We start from the raw sequence: 12,642 nt of genomic DNA, 5'->3' as shown, positions 1-12,642 counted from the left end.
TATGATGTACCGTTTCACACGGCACAGAGCCCTCTGGCAACTCCACTGCTGCAGGGGGTTGGGACTCCTGGAGTTGCACAGTCTCCGAGAATACCCTGTCTATCTCTTGCTCATCTTCTTGGATGCTGCACAGCCTACTGACCTCCTCCCGTAACTCCCTTACCTGACAAGGCAACTCATCAACAGCAGCACACCTCCTGCAGGAGAGCTGACTGCCAGCCCAGGCCTCCCGGAGAGGCCCCAAGCACTCCCTGCAGCCCGAGACCTGTAGAGCTGCATCTACTGTCAGAGGGTCTGTCTGGGTCCAAGCCTCTGACACAGCAACTCCAACAGCCACTGGGGAACGCGCTCTGCAGCGTGTCACGACCATACTTGAGGAAGTGTACACCACAGGGATCAGAAACGAAGGTACCTTCGTGTGCCCTTCTGCRTGAACTGCTGCGCAAACTGCTGCCTCTGTTAGCTGTGCTCTATCACAGTTTTTATTTTCTCATTTGATTCAGTGTATTAGGGTCTTGTTATTTATTCTATTTTACCTGTTCAGTGAAGTAAGTCATTCCTTCTCTGGATGGAAACCAAATGTTATTTAGAACTAAGTGAATATTTCACAGTCTCTCCAGTCAATTCAAATTTTCTTTCTGTTCATTATTTGTTTATGATCAGTTTGCTATTTGTTATCTTAAATTAGGGATAGTAGTTCAGCCTAGATCAAAGGAAGACTTAGGCTGCCACACACAAAATACTGTACTTCATCAACAAGCTATATCAAATGAAATTATTATCAGTTGAATTCTTAGTAAATTCTTCTTCCCATTAGCAGAAAAGCCTTCAAGTAGGACTATACCAGTACATTTGGGGAAGCCTGATAAAGTTTGCCTTTTGCCTTGATTATGACACACATGGCTACCCTACAAAGCAAAACGGACAAATTTGCAGCTCCCAGTACAGTATCAGAAATAAGCACTTTCCCACAGTAAAGAGCATTAACTTTGTAGTAAAAGCCACTGTATGCTAGGAAGAATATCTGAGTCAGAACCTTAACTATGATCACTGCGGCTCCTTTTGAGTAGGTGGTTGGGCATCAACACAGATCTTTCACCTAGAGCTTGGTTTTTGCTGGTTCTGGTTATAATATGAGTAGGAGACGACAATCTTGCTCTAGAAGGGATAGTTGGGTCTCTCACTGAGAACTTGGAAGTCTCTCCAGTTGTGAAGTGGTCACTTTGCAGGGAGAACAGTGAAACCCCAGGTTTCCATACTGCACCACATAGTAGAGAATCACAAAGCCATCTCATCGCAGATCTGCACGCTTGGACATCCATTGGAAACGCATTGGCTGAGAATGTGTAGAGAACCAGAGCCCTTCTTTGCTGTCTCTTGTTCCTCCTCAGAGGAGCTCTGCCCTCAGGAATTACGTCAACATGTGGTTTTGTACAGGATAGGAAAAGGGTTAAGAAATTAGCAGGCAATATCTTCCATTTGGAATAAATGTTTTTGTTATGGTGGAAAACTAAAAAATTTTTTGGAGACACAAGCTGGCCTTGGAGACACATGCTCTGAGACCTGAAAAAAAAATATATGCTATATAAAAAGATGCTACAGCACTTTCACTCTGTCAGTCTTAGGCCAAGCCACTAAGACATAACAGTCTAGCTCCAGTAACAGTACATGACATTCAGTAACAGCCTGAAATGAAGACACAACCTGGAATACAGTCCTTGGGGCACCAAAAAGGGATCTTTTAAAGGCACATCAGAATATTTAGATTTTTCAACTTTTCAACAATTGGAAAAACAGATGACCAAAATACTACTGAACCCACCAATCATGTGGCAATTGACAGCACAGCACTCTCTGATTTTCTCTGAAAGGACAAGTAATAAACACATAAAGGTAACAAGCAGTGACTTTTTCTTTGCCTGCTGTTTCGCACCGAGATTTCTATCATATACCTGAGGCTCCAAGAGATGACTGAATGCCATTCAATATGGTACTCTTGGCAAATTTCAACAACGAGTTGATTTGTTGCCTCTTCATCTATGAAAACGTCAAATAGATGTTTCAACAAATTCCTAATTGTGACCTTATGGTAATTTTTGATTTCTAGCTATTTAATATTTGGCTACTTCTATCAAAAAGATTGTTGATCCTCACACAGCTTCCAAGTCCAAGTAACCTCCACCTTTGTTCATTTTTGAGAGATCCTGTCATATAGTAATAAAATACAGAAGTCAGTTATACTCTTCATATTCACTAAATATTTCTTGGAAAATTATTTGGTTTCATGGTATGGTTTGATTTTTATAAAACACCTGATATTTTTTGTAGCCTGAAGAGCCTTACTTCAGTTTGAATTGCATGGAAACAACTAGCTACACTGCAGAAAAAGTCCATTGAAATAAAGGGCAAAATTCCCACTGTCTCCAGAAGCATTCAGGTTTCTTTAGTTGCTTAAGGTAGAATCATGCCCAAGTGGTACAAATCAAGTCAAAGAAGGAAAGATGTGTGCATGCATCAAAATATCCACAGTGTGCATAGTTTTTCTCCTCTGTATTCAAAAAAAGTACACTTCTCAGGTCTTGCCTTACAGCACAGCTAATTGATGAATATGCCTAGTGCTACCACAGATTTTTTCCATAGAGGAAAAGAAGTCCAAGGGAAGTGGAATTTCTTTCAATATCATATGCTTTTTAGTAAATACTTTGGCAATATTCTTTTAGTACAGTACATTTTGTTAGCCTTTATGGCATGTAGTAAATTAATAACACCTACACACTCATTTTTTATTACTTCAGGTAGAAAGATCACAGCCTTCTAAATGTAACTGAGTAACTGTAAATTACTGTTAACAACTACATGAGAAAAAAGGAAGTGGAAAAGTCACCTCCATGTTGATGACTGTTTTCTATTCTTCCTTTACAAGTTTTGGAAGGGAAGCTTTCAAATAAAATAAATAAAATAAATAAATAAAATAAAAGGGAGACTAATGGGTTGGAAGCCCTGTATCCCTACCATGGCTACTGAGGACTTTGTAGCTAACCATCAAAGCAATTCTTTACAACTAGCAGGTTGTCAACCGTTATGTTGTTAAAATACGTTTTTCATGAATGCAAATATATTTTGAAGTCTTTTAAAACCCAGGATTATAAAAGCAACCCTCCCACAGAGAACATATTTTAAGTCAAGTTAATATACCTGGTTCCCACAATAATAACCTGGCCATCTCGATAATATTACAAAGCTGAGTATTACAGCCCTTATACTTGCAAAGCAACTGATTTATATTTAAGCCAGTATCAGTATGCTTCCCAGAGTGAGCATTTACAATGTGCAGAATATGGCCATGGACATGGCATTTCATAAAATAGAAAATACATTTTAATCTAGATCTCACTTCTGATCTCATTTATAGGATGTTAAGAGAATCCCCGCAGAGGTCCATGAATGTGCTCAGATAACAAATCAGTGTCAGGAAGAAGAGAATTAGCCTTATAGTGCTGGAAGGCTAAGGCTTGTAACCAAACATTGATCTGATGCGGCACAGGTAGTTCACAAACGTTACAGTGACAAATTCTGGTTTCCAATGGCAGTGAAAAATCAGCTCCTTTGAAAGGACATATAGCATATGTCTACATCTGCAAACTCTGCAGCACAGTAGGAACAAATCTATAGAGCTAAACAGTTGGTATTGAGGAGCCAATGCCCACATGCGTGTTCTATACATGGGGGTTTTCTCTGGGCTAGCTGCAGCCTAGTCTTATGGACTGAATGTCCATGAGCCAGTTTGAGTGCATGGGACAGGCCAGCACATCCTTCAGCTTTGCTTCATCTGAAAGAAACTCAGCTCACACACTCTGGGGTTGCTCTGCAATGTGAACTGAAGTGTGATAAATGGGGATGGGCAGAAAATATGCTTTAAAGCAAGCTCCTGCTCTGGACTAGATCACCAGTCTAGATACAACCTTAGAGATTGTTGTTGCAGCTGTTTTTGAAGAAGTGAGAGGACACTTGATGCTCAAGTCAAAAAGCCAGTTCAAGGAAGGCTGGGGGAGGATGCAAGTGCAAGTTGCAACAAGCAAAAGAGATCTATCAGAGAGGGGAAAATTAGAATCAGCAGTAAGAGAAACAGTAAAAAGCTCAGGTTTAGACAGACTAAGTTGAAGATGTTGCTTTGTTCATCTTGGAGGTGACATGAAGCAGCATGAGCAGACACAGACACCTAAAGAGGTGGCTGAAGACAGAAGAGAAATTCAGAAAGCTCAGAAAGATGCAGGTGTTTGGGTACTGCTGGATGTGTGGGACAACCGATGCATGGAACCATGCAGGACTTGAGGCCACTGCTGTCCTTTGCTGGCCTTTGATGGGAGTTGGGCTGAAAGGAAATGTGGCAACAGCTGTAGAGATCAGGGGTATGGCAAAGGAACATAGAACTTGGTACTCTGGATCGCAACTTTGTTCCATCAGGTCCACCCTTTGCCCTCTGTCATACTCAATACCCAGAGCCTCAGAACAGAAAGCCCTAAAATGCCTTGCAATGCACGTTGAACAGACATGGTCTACAGTGCCTAGAGACAAAATAATTTTCTGCCTGCTATTTATATCCTTAAGCATTAGATTTCATTATAGCTTGTTGGATAGCTACATATTTTACCCAGCCCTTTAAAATAATTCCAAGAATTTGACACACTGGCTTCCAAGAAGAGAGCAAAGAATTCCAAAAGGTGTTTTACATGGTGTGAAATTGCAGGTTCGTTCCTTTGTTCTACATTTACTAGTAATTAATTTCCTCTAGTAATCCCATATTTGAATCTTGGCACTATAAAACGGAGGGGCTGAACACAAGCCTTCAAAGGCAGAAGGCTGATGGACTAATACAGATTGCCCTGTAATAATGTAGATTTTAGTTTTTGAGAAAGTATTTTGGTAATGTTCTTATCATAGCCTAAGTGAAAACACAGATCTGGCTGGAGAAATAAATAAACGAAAATCAAACAGGGATTTATAGGAAAGAGTTTACAACTATATTTAGTCTGCCCACGAGAATATGTATTTTCCTCAGGCCAGCCTCCCACCCTACTTTTGCAGGCACAAAGACAGCAGAGCTGTGACGGGAAGCAAAGACACTTTGCTTTTCAAGCAAAAGGGCACACAAAATGAAAATAGCATAAGTAGTGAAAAAACAGATTCAAAACATTTTTCAGGGTAAGGCAGAACTACATGGTTAATCTACCTGTGTCTAACACTAGTATTCTGTTTTAAAATATGCATACCTACCTACCTGTCCTTATTTGTATACCTGCCACCCCAAAGTTTGCGGGATCATAAACACAGAAGGAATCCAGCCTAACATTTTTAAGATCTTTCCAGCTGTGGGTTTGCTCCGAAACTTCTCATGCTAGTTCCAGTAATACTTCATGTTGTTTTCCATTTTTGCTGTTTGTGTCTCCCTACTAGAAAAAGTTGCAGTTTTGTTGCTTTCTTGATTCAGAGGAATAGCAAACCATTGGCCAGGCTGAAATCAACAGAAAAGTAATGTCCTTTAAAATGCAAAAGGCACTGAAGTACTGTAGCTCTTCTATACTCTAGGGTGAATCTCACCATCTGCTATGTTTGTGGCTAAGACAGACTGATCTCCCTCTTTATTAGACAAAAGTAATTCTGTGCATCAAAAGAAGTTTAAACAGGGAAGATGTAACTGCCTAATTTGCAGGCTGCACACAATTTCTGCACACAAGACAGCGAGCATCCACAAGGCATGTATTTTTATTCTAAGGTGATGAGTATTTTACAGCCTAGTGTAACTCTCTGGTGAACACTCAGCTCAGGGATCCTACTCACTACAAACACAAATGTCTATTTTGCAGTCTCCTCCCATGTATGTTCTTTATCAAACTGATGACGAAAGCTACAAATGAGCAGAAGGAAGCAATTTTTTTCCAAATCCAAATATGAGCTCTTTGTCTAATTCCCATAATATGGCATTAAAGATCTTAAGTAAACATGGCAAACTGTCAGTCGCCAATTCCGTATTAACATATGTGCAGTGAAAAGGCATTCATTTCTAAATCATGATTCTGACCCTTCTTACAAAACAATTATCTGCTGCGATTTCTAACTAAAAGGAGCCCAGTAGCTTTCCTGTAAGTAAATAGCTTGTTAATGTTGGAAGTAGGGTTTGTGCTCAAAGACTGTCCTATGTAAATCAGAGCTGATGAGCACTTAACTAATCTGTTTACAGACCAGAGCTGCTGGGCAGGCCTCAGTGATTTTCTATCAAAGCAAAGAACCATTCTTTATGGGCATCTGGTTGTCCCTGAATTGGTAGTTTAAGCATATACCCTTGCTTCAAAGAAAGATCAAAGGATTTATTACTTCTAAATGAGTGCATTATTTCCACTTACTACTTTCTTGTTTGCAATGTGTTATTAACAGCACCATGGCAGAGTTACCTCAAGACTGACTAGTTTCTCATAGATTCCTGAATGTGATTTTAGATGTTACATGTAGCCTTTAGCAAATAGTCCGTTACATAAATGGATAAAGAAATAAAACACTAACAAACAGATTAGAATATCCATTTATGGAAAATGGGTTTTAGAAAACAAAGCAAAACGGCTGCAACATAATGCATGAAAATGGCCATTTCTCATTTTTACTGTAAATGTAAATAATGAGTCTGTTTCAAAATGAAAGCCACAGTTCTGTGGAAGGAGTCAGTTTTGGCTCATGTTCATATGAAAGAGATACACATCGCTCCTGCTCTCAGCAAAAGCTGAGATACCGCAGTCATGAAGTAGCACAACCACCAGTTCAATGAACAAATTCCTATTACCCCATAAATGCCTACCATCCCCATCCTCTTGGCTTACTGTTTATAGCTCCGTTTACTTATTAAGCCTGGAAGAAACAAGGGAGACACATTCATTATGTGCTTTCTGGCACTACTGGGAGCACATGGAAAGCAAGTAAGACCTAACATCTTATTTGCACACACACTGAAGGCCTACAGTTAGCTCAGGCACAGAACTGAAAAAGGAATTTTCAGGAGGAAGTGCAGAAGTAGATTCCATGCAGCCAGGGCCAAGTCAGACAAAACTGCCAAAACTACAGCCACAAGTGGTCCCGGGGAGAGTTTGGAGAGGCTGGTGTGACATTTACTGTTCAGACTTCAGTGCTGGGTGGTGTGATGTGAGACAGGAACTGCTTTCTGCTGCCTGTGAGTTTAGTAGTGGTATCTAAAGATAACTGCGAACTCAATGTCTCCATCTTCATCATGGTGCCGGCAGGAACAGATTGCAGTTCCCTTACCTGCTTAAACAAGGAACCACCCTTCCCTGCTAGGCCTAGCAAGACATACAGAGCAAGATTCTGCCTAGTTCTCCTCTGTTTAACACAGGAATCATTTTGCATCCACATAAGCTAACATAGTACCTATTCAGGGACAAGCAGAGGAAAAAAAAGCATAGCAATGGGAGGTGGGGACAAAATCCAATGGCTTTGCAGGAGAAGTAACATTTTGGCATCAGCTCCTGTGACAGCTGAAAACCTACTGATCTCATTTTCTTTAGCAGTGTTTTTCTCCCCTTCTCCTGGCAGGGACAGGCATTGGCTATTTCTGAGCATTAACAGCAAATGCAGCTCTGTACAAACACAGTCCAGTGCAGTGACAGAATAATGTAATAGCCCAGTTCTAAGTGTGTCTGCAGCAGAGCTCATAGCAGTACTGGACTCTCTGCAGAAAGCTTATTACAAGTAGAAGAAATAACCAACCAGCTGACATACTGGTATACATACATACATACATCTTGGTTCCAATATATCGGTTCAAATAAGGTAGACCTTGTTTAAGAACCTGACTGCACAGGAGTCCAAGTGTATTTTAAATCCATGCATCTGAATGAAGCTCAGGGTTCAATCAAAAGTGAGTGACTGAAGCTAGTCTTTTTTGTAGACTGAAGACTGGCCTGCCTAACGCTATTGAACGGCACCAAGAATTCGCATCACAATTAAAGGTAACATATAACAAATCCTCAAACTGCAAAATCCTGTCCTGTCATACGTAAAAATATATAGCTATAGATACAGATAAACACATATAAAAACACTGGAAATCATTACTCCCCACACTAGAAGACATTTTTTGCATTGAAGCTTGTGGAGGGGAGTGGGGCTGAATGCCTAGCCGAATATGCACCGGTTTGGTATGTAAGGACATACAGAATATGCCAGGAATACGATGGGAGGTAGGGATATGAAATAGGACATGATAGTGTGAATTCCAGGAGGGACTGTGAGTGTAGCTAAGGACTACCAATTAAACCATCAGGCAGGGGACTTGTCTTAGGCATTGTGCAAACAGAGGAAGAAATAACAGGACATGGACTGCCAAATAAGACAGATTCAGCAACAACATCCAATGCATTAGCCTACTAAATATTTGCCATTAAAAGCTTCCAGGCTTTATAGCCATGGAAGAACATGTGTGATGACTGCAATGCAAAAATGGCCTACTGTTCCTAGCCACACACTAGCCAGTTTAGGTACTGAAAACAGCTCATCTACACAGCACTCAGTTCAAGCTAGCTGCCCAAGTATTTACCCAGCTTCCCAGGAATGTCTCTGGGACTAGAGAGCTGCAGATGTGCAAGTAAGCTAGCTTACAGCTGGCTCAGGTATGTCTGCAACCAGTTATTACAGCCCAGTTAACACTGCAAGTCACTGGGAAGAAAGCAAGGACCAAGCACTAAGAACAAAGTACACAAAGAGATTTTAAGAAGTATTCTTTATCTTACTTTCTGGATTGCTTGATTCCCTATAGCTGCTAGAGCTATAAGTGAGTAGCCTGCATAAATCTGAGCTAGTTTGGTCATGAATCTCAAAACAGAAGATAGCCAGTTCTGTGAACACAACAGTAACACTTTGTATTGTTGTATTTGTATTGTAACATCATTCGCATTTCTTTCCAGGGTAACTACATTTCAAGTACAAGCAAACTTACCTTTATATCAGTTATATTTCAGTTGTATTTGTCCAGTGCTCCAAGTCTTTTTGAAATCGATGAACTTCATAAAACATGTTAGCATATTAATTATTTCCAGACATAGCATTTACTTTAACAAACAGAACCCTGTCATCACGAATGGAGGTTCAGTAAAACTAAATGAAGAAACAGACTGAGTTATCTCTGACCTCAAAAGAAAATCAAGTCCCCATCTCAGGATCAAGGTCAAAAAGAAGAGTTGGGTGTAAATGAAGAAAGAAGAGCCAGACTTTTAATTACACAGTAGTTATAATGAGACATTTAATACTTTTAAATGGTTTACCCACCTGTTTCAATTTACCCTAAGTGCTCACAGCCCATGATGAATGCAAAAAATCCCAAACCAAGCAACCTAAAACCCCCACACTGCCATATATCTGCCTATTTCCCAACCATACATTTGTTGAAAATACCAACCATAACAAATTCATTCTCTGTCCACCTAAAAAACCCCTTTGTAATTGTTGCTATTATTTATTGGAAAAAAATTAATGTGGGACTGTGCTGGCAAGCAGGACAGGCTGTGACAAATCATATATGGAAAGCAACAAATCTTTAAAATACCAGCAGCCTTTAAAGACCATGCATCCGGTACACTGCTGCATTGAATGTTAAAGATGTCTCTGCTATTTTAAGTTTGAGCTTTTCAGAAGCAGTGTTTATTCTAATTTGCAGACCTTAACTAAGCTAGTCCCACTACTTTTCAATTTTGCATAGCTTGCAGTGAGAGCTCTAATGAACTTGATAATGAAGTGAATGAAAAGGCTTCCCCTGACTTTAAGAGGGTCAGATCATAAATCTGAAATACTGGAGAGGACCCTAGCTCCACATGCTGTTTCAATGCACCAAGAAAACACAACAGAGGTTTCTAAATTGCAGCAAAGTTCCACAACTTATTAGACAGCCTTGTGTTGTAATGACAGGCAATATTCTCAAGTTTTCTTGAGCAAAGTTAAATTACATCTGTTTCTTATGTGGGGGAGCAGAAGACAATGTTGACAATATGGAGACAAATCAAAAGCAACCGGTATCACTACCAATCAAGTTAATAGCCTCAGAGCTGTTTCTGGATAGTTTTGGTCTTTCAAATCAAGATGGTAGACTAAAAGCACAGAAAGACAACTACTGTACAAAACCAGTAGCCCTTGTATGACAGCAGCCCTCCTTTGCTTGCTCCAGGAGCAGACCCAGTCTTCGTGCTCCATAAACCATTTTATAAAATCTTGATGTGAGCAAGAGCCATAAGACTTAGACAGCTGAAGAGATGTAGCTCTGTTCCCAGGCAGGAAATGACAGTAGCTATTCTGTCTCCTCCAGCAGCTCTATCAACCATTGTGGGACAAGGCTGGGATAGAGACCAGTCATATCAACTTCAGCAGCTCCTCCTGGGTCCCTTCCTCTCACAATCACCATCCTGAGGCCAGTAACGCGGCACAATCCCTGCCTGAGAGATGCACTTGAACTATTAAGGAACTGCATCTTGGCCACATCTGTGCTGGAATCATGTGGTCATTCAAAAAAAACACTAAGAAATTTTGGCAGTATTGCAGTTGATGGCAAAATTCCCATTGATTAAAACAGAGCCAGAATACCACGTATAATACTTTTACTTGGTCAGAACGCCTCCTCTTCCTCCTGAGGCTTGTAAGAGCCATAAATAAAGTTAAAGCAATATAGTACTCAGCAGTTTTAATAGAAGGCCTCCTCTGTTAAACGACCACCAAAAATAGTTGCTTAAGACAGGTTATACCGAATCATAAATGAGAGAAGCCTGCTTAGGATTTTCTTAAACCATCACTACTTTTATTAGTTGTCAATGTTTTCCTGTTAGTCAATAAATGTATTTGATATAGGTGAGTTTCCARAGTAAGCATGATGGGAGGGCTAGTTTAACATTCAAACTAATTTAAAAAGAAGTTACCTCAAGTTTCCCTTTGGGACATTTACAAAATATGCAGTTAATTTGTTGCACCTAATTTGTGTGTATATACTGGGAAGTCATTAGTGTAGAATTCAACCAATTTTACAGTTTTCAACACCTGTTTCCGGCAGTGACAATAGTTTTAGTGCTTGCTTAATTTTCATAGACAGAAAGTGTACCCCAGGCAGAGCAAAAGATACATTATATACATACGTATATGCAGAATAGATGAAGCTAGCATGAATACCACCACCATGATATGTATCCAGTCACACAATATTTCCTGCAGAATTCGGAAAAAATGCATATTCTAATATGAATTGTATTATTGGCTTCAGGTATTGGAAGTTATTAAAGGTTTCAAGACACTTTCCATAATAAGACTTTCAAAAGAGTTGTTTCTAACTTTGCCAAACTAACTGCTTGGTCTAAAATTCTACATGCTGGCTGTCTGCCCTCAAGTTGGGGTTTTTTGTTTCTTGTTTTTAATTTAAACCAAAATCCTCCTCCAATAAGGAGACCAGAGAACATTTTGTTGGTTTGCCAAAATTACATCTGGCAGCCTTTACTGCAGCTTGAGAACCCCTACGCTTTGGAGTAGGTACTTAAAATTTGATCAGAAGTAGTGGAGAAGAAATGAGCCTTAYGTTTCCCCAGGAAAGTCTGTTCAAATTTGCCTAAACTACAAACCTTTGGAAGAAAAATAAAGATAACAACAAACTTTCCACATGCTTAACCGAAACTTTGATTTCAGAAGCTAAAATCTTCAAAGAGTCTGCCTCACTGAGCATGTTTCCTTCCCTCATGGCCCCAAGCATTCACATGTGTGACAAAATATCTTCCAAAAGCAAATAATTATGCTTCCTGCAAGCCCAGGGTTACAGGCAAACACAGTAATAGTGACTGCTCTTAGCTGCTCTCCAGGCTGAGTTGGACACTAGAAGGAAGCACCTCTCAGCAGTCCTGCTAGTGTCAACCATCTCTCCAAGTCAAATACAGAGCAGAAAACTTAAACAGGCCTCTTCTGCAATTTCTCACCTCATTCACTATACAATGTCCAAACAAACAAGTGTCCTATAGGCAAAAACATCCTTCGCTACTTGGCCCCAAGTTCATTATGAGACTAGGTCCACCCTTTGTATTATATGAGATAGGAGTTCCATAGGAAAAAAAAAAAATAGTATGTGATCGTGTAATTCAAGGTTGAACCACACATCTGTAATAACGGTTCCACATTTCTGTGTTTTCTAGCACCTGAGTGGTTGACTTTGCAACTTTCATAGTATTTATTGCAGCTTTTTTTATCTAATTTCAAAGAATGAATGCAATCCTGTAGAAATGGTAGTTTTAATCAAAGATGAATAATTTTTAAAAAGTAAGTAAGTTTGCTCCCAGTAGTCCTGTACTCATATATAACATTAATGATCCCCAAATCCCTGAATAACCTAGAAATTTATATAGTTTTCAGAGCAAACTGAACGGGGAACTGATCGACCAGTATTGTTTAATGACTTTTGTATAATGTTACTAATGCGTTAAAAACTAATGTCCAAGTTCTCAGAAGATTATTCACATACTTCTTGAGCTAATTCAAGCACAAAATGTTGCTATCTGAATGTGCATATATAAAATGTGCTGTCATACAACCAAAATTCCAAAAAATAGGAATGTAAAATGCATA

Source organism: Apteryx rowi, unplaced genomic scaffold (genome assembly GCF_003343035.1).
Source record: "Apteryx rowi isolate R43461 unplaced genomic scaffold, aptRow1 scaffold_1319, whole genome shotgun sequence".
In the NCBI taxonomy this organism is placed as follows: domain Eukaryota; kingdom Metazoa; phylum Chordata; class Aves; order Apterygiformes; family Apterygidae; genus Apteryx; species Apteryx rowi.
The sequence above is the reverse complement of the archived record's forward strand: the minus strand, read 5'-3'. Positions refer to the sequence as shown.